The sequence below is a fragment of the Nerophis ophidion genome, linkage group LG04, assembly GCF_033978795.1.
Source record: "Nerophis ophidion isolate RoL-2023_Sa linkage group LG04, RoL_Noph_v1.0, whole genome shotgun sequence".
NCBI lineage: Eukaryota > Metazoa > Chordata > Actinopteri > Syngnathiformes > Syngnathidae > Nerophis > Nerophis ophidion.
Window position 1 is genome coordinate 46,080,065 of NC_084614.1, and position 4,509 is coordinate 46,084,573.

Below are 4,509 nucleotides of genomic sequence, written 5' to 3' on the forward strand. Positions count from 1 at the left end.
TCTGTGTGGATACATATACATATACATAAATACATCTGTCATCTCTATCTTTTTTTTTTACTATTTATACTACCATATTGTATATGCACCTTAGGAGGAGCTGCTCCAATTTCGTTGTTCTTTGAACCTGTTCATTGCAATAATGACAGTAAAACTCTATTCTATTCTATTCTATTCTAATGCTAACTTTAAATCGATAGCCACCACAAAATAAAAGGTGTCGCTCACTCACCAAATACAGGTGTCCGGTCTCTTCTACGTGAGGCAGGCCCTGGGCAGGGGCCCTCCGACAGCTTCGCTCGGTGATAAAAGAAGCTCCGCGGTGCGTGGTAGTGGAACACTGGTCACACACAGCTCCTCGCTGTAAAAGGCTGGTAAAATGTCTGTCGGACTCAATAGCAGCGACGACGCAACAGGTGAACATCCACCGACATCCAAACAGGCTGGCAGGAGAAGTAACGTCTGTTAGGTTTCGTTTCAAGCCGTCATGCTACAGTTATGCTGCTGTAGCCGAGTGTCCTGGGTTCGCATAATTTGGGTACTGATAAAATAAAATAATAAAAGGGAGTCATGAGAGCAGGTCCGGTCTCCACCACTTTATTGTTCCCTTCTTTACACTTATCTCCATATACATGTATCTCCCCTTCTTCAACAACCCACCTTTTATATAGACCTCTTACGTCACAGCCTTACGGCAACACTGGAGGGACACCCTGAACTGTTTGTTACATACGTCCCCCCCTCAATTAGAAACGTCTCCGTTTCATCACAAACAAAATAGGTAACAAACAAGGGGAAATAGAACAGAGAAAAGAGAAAAAAAAATTCAAAATTCACAATAAATCAACAATATATTTTTTTACACCGTATTGCATAGGCTAACACACTGGCCCCTCAAAACCTGCAAAAACTCCCAGATGCGAAGGATGTCACTCCAATCGCCCCATTTGTAAGATAGTTCAATTATGTGGAGGAGGTCGCCCCCAGCGAGATGGTCCGATGGTGCGCAGGAGGTTACCCCTGTCACCCCCTGCGAGATAGTCCGATTGTGCGCAGGAGGTCGCTCCAGTGACCCCCTGCAAGATAGTCCGTTTGTAAGATAGTTCGTTTATGACGCTCCATCATGCCATCCGACTTGGGGTTATAGGCAGTGGTGCACGTCCTTTTTTTTTTTTCAAGCAACATACAGAGTCTAATTGAAGGGGAAACACCCTGGGGCCCTCACGGCCCCCATGGGAACCTCCGGGCCACATCCAGAACGTCCATGACAGAGTCTAATTGAAGGGGAAACACCCTGGGGCCCTCACGGCCCCCATGGGAACCTCCGGGCCACATCCAGAACGTCCATGACCACCCTCCGGGTGGGCCGACAAACCTGGGACCCGCCCACGGGGACGTTAAGGGCACCGACGGGTCCGACACGCTCTGTACTTCTCACGCCACCGTCGGCGGTCTCTCAGCGCGAAGGGCCAGCAGCAAGACCGCAGGAACGCCTCCGCAACCAGCCGGGCCACGCCCGCAGCAAACACCTCCACGCTCTCCCCCGGAGCACGCACACTCGCCGACAGGTTGGCCCCGAACCGGTCCATTGTCTTTGTTTAAAAGCTGCCCCCAGTCTCCCACGGGACGAGTCGGGAGGATCCGAAAATCCTCACCAGCTCCTGGTTGCAGTCGGCTCCCTCCGTCTGTGAAAGGAGCGGTTAAACAAAAAGTCCACTTTCGACATTTATGCAGTGTGAGTGTCCGTTAAACAGCGCCTCCGGGCTTAAAAAGAGTCGTGGTCACCACACCACGTGTCCGCAAAATGGCCGGGAAGCTTAGCAACTAACTCGAAACTCACGTGTCCCGTGTAAAACTTTCTTCTTCTTTTTTTTCAACACAGCAGTTAAAATAATCCCACCGCTGCCACCAATGTAGCCGAGTGTCCTGGGTTCGCATAATTTGGGTACTGATAAAATAAAATAATAAAAGGGAGTCATGAGAGCAGGTCTGGTCTCCACCACTTTATTGTTCCCTTCTTTACACTTATCTCCATATACATGTATCTCCCCTTCTTCAACAACCCACCATTTATATAGACCTCTTACGTCACAGCCTTACGGCAACACTGGAGGGACACCCTGAACTGTTTGTTACACTGCATTCAAGTGGTGTCAGAATAATCGGAAAAATGAATTTCCAACTACAAAAATGACATGAACACTGCATACATTTATTTTGCTCACATGTCATGTGTAATATGGTATTACAGTACATTGCTGTCCATGTAGAGTGACCTAGATTAGTGATAACAATTATTTATTTACATAAACCCTGATAACAAATCATTATTTTATTGATTTTAGGGAATGTAGAGTACTAACAAGTCTGAAATAAAATCAATAAAATAAAGCTTCAAACTCTTTCTGCATAGTTGATAACAACATGAATCATAACAGGAAACAGCTACTCATGTATTGTTTAAATGTTCTGAGTATTACATTTTAAAACATCTTTTTTGTAGCAACCATGCCCGTGAACCTCCTACATCACGTGAATGCAGCACTAATCACGGAGATTCAAATTCTGTTGTGGCGGGAATTCAAGAGTCGTACACATTACCAAAACTTAAAAATTATATTCTCATTTAACTTAAAGTTATTCATTCATGGCATTAAAATCAAATTTAAGTATACTATACTTATAATTAGTAGAAAGCACTTACATTTGATAGTAATGCAATCAAACTTACATTTCTATGTATGTTGTAAGTGATTCTTTGAGTAGAAATGAAATCCGGGCTAACAGTGAAGCGCCATTCATATAAAACTTGCGGGCCGCACTAACATTAAACTTTCGTATTAAGGTGGGGGCCGCAAAATAACGTCGCCGGCCGCAATGTGTCTGAAACCCCTGCTCTAAAGTAACTGTATCTTAATGATAAAGTGACTTGAATCCTGGATTGCTGACATGTATTACTTTTTGTACACACATATCAGTCTGTGGACAATTTTAAAGCCCAAATATTTAATGGTTACGTTTGTTCATTAAGGTAAATTATCACTTGGTATCAAATTTGGGGAACATATCTTTTCACACTTAAGGAAAAGTAATACAAATGTCTATCATTTTTTTAAATGTAATTTATAGACAAAAATCATAAAGATAAAAAGGTTTGTATTTACAGTTCGTACATGATAATTATTGTATTTTTTCTGAAATAATGAATGAGTATTATTTAATACAGGGGTCACCAACACGGTTCCCGCGGGCACCTGTTCAAAAAATAGCTCAAAAAGCAGCACTTACCAGTGAGCTGCCTCTATTTTTTTAATTTTATTAATTTTATTTCATTACTAGCAAGCTGGTCTCGCTTTGCTCGACATTTTTAATTCTAAAAGAGACAAAACTCAAATAGAATTTGAAAATCCAAGAAAATATTTTAAAGACTTGGTCTTCACTTGTTTAAATACATTCATTTATTTTTTTTACTTTGCTTCTTATAACTTTCAGAAAGACAATTTTGGAGAAAAAATACAACCTTAAAAATGATTTTAGGATTTTTTAACACATACTTTTTTACCTTTTAAATTCCTTCCTATTCTTTCCTGACAATTTAAATCAATGTTCAAGTATTTTTTTTCTATTGTAAAGAATAATAAATACATTTTAATTTATTCTTCATTTTAGCGTCTGTTTTTTCAACGAAGAATATTTGTTAAATATTTCTTCAAACTTATTATGATTAAAATTTAAAAAAAAATAATTCTGGCAAATCTAGAAAATCTGTAAATTCAAATCTAAATCTTATTTCAAAAGTGGATTTCAACCTATTTAAAACATGTCATCAAAATTCTAAAATTAATCTTAATCAAGAAAAATTACTAATGTTGTTCCATCAATTCTATTTTTTATTTTTTCAAAAAGATTCAAATTAGCTAGTTTTTCTCTTCATTTTTTGGGGGTTGAATTTTGAATTTTAAAAAGTCGAAATTGAAGATTAACTGTTTCAAAATTTAATTTTCATTTTTTTGTGTGTTTTCTCCTCTTTTAAACCGTTCAATTAAGTGTTTTTGTTCATCATTTATTCTCTACAAAAAACCTTCCGTAAAAGGAAAAAAAATGTACGACGGAATGACAGACAGAAACACCCATTTTTTTTAATATATACAGATTTATTTATTAAAGGTAAATTGAGCAAATTGGCTATTTCTGGCAATTTATTTAAGTGTGTATCAAACTGGTAGCCCTTCGCATTAACCAGTACCCAAGAAGTAGCTCTTGGTTTCAAAAAGGTTGGTGACCCCTGATTTAATATGTCTAAAAAAAAAAAAAGTGCCGCTCATGTGTTTAATAATGATAATAGCGTTGTGATGTGAAATGTGTGTGCGTGTTTATCAGCAATGCGCAGAAGTCCGCTGCGGATGGCCGGCGCGTGACGTGCGCGCCGTGTCGCGTCATAATTACATTACGTGATGCCGAGCGGTTGAGACGTGGGCGTGTAATCACACACGTTTTCATTATGTAAAA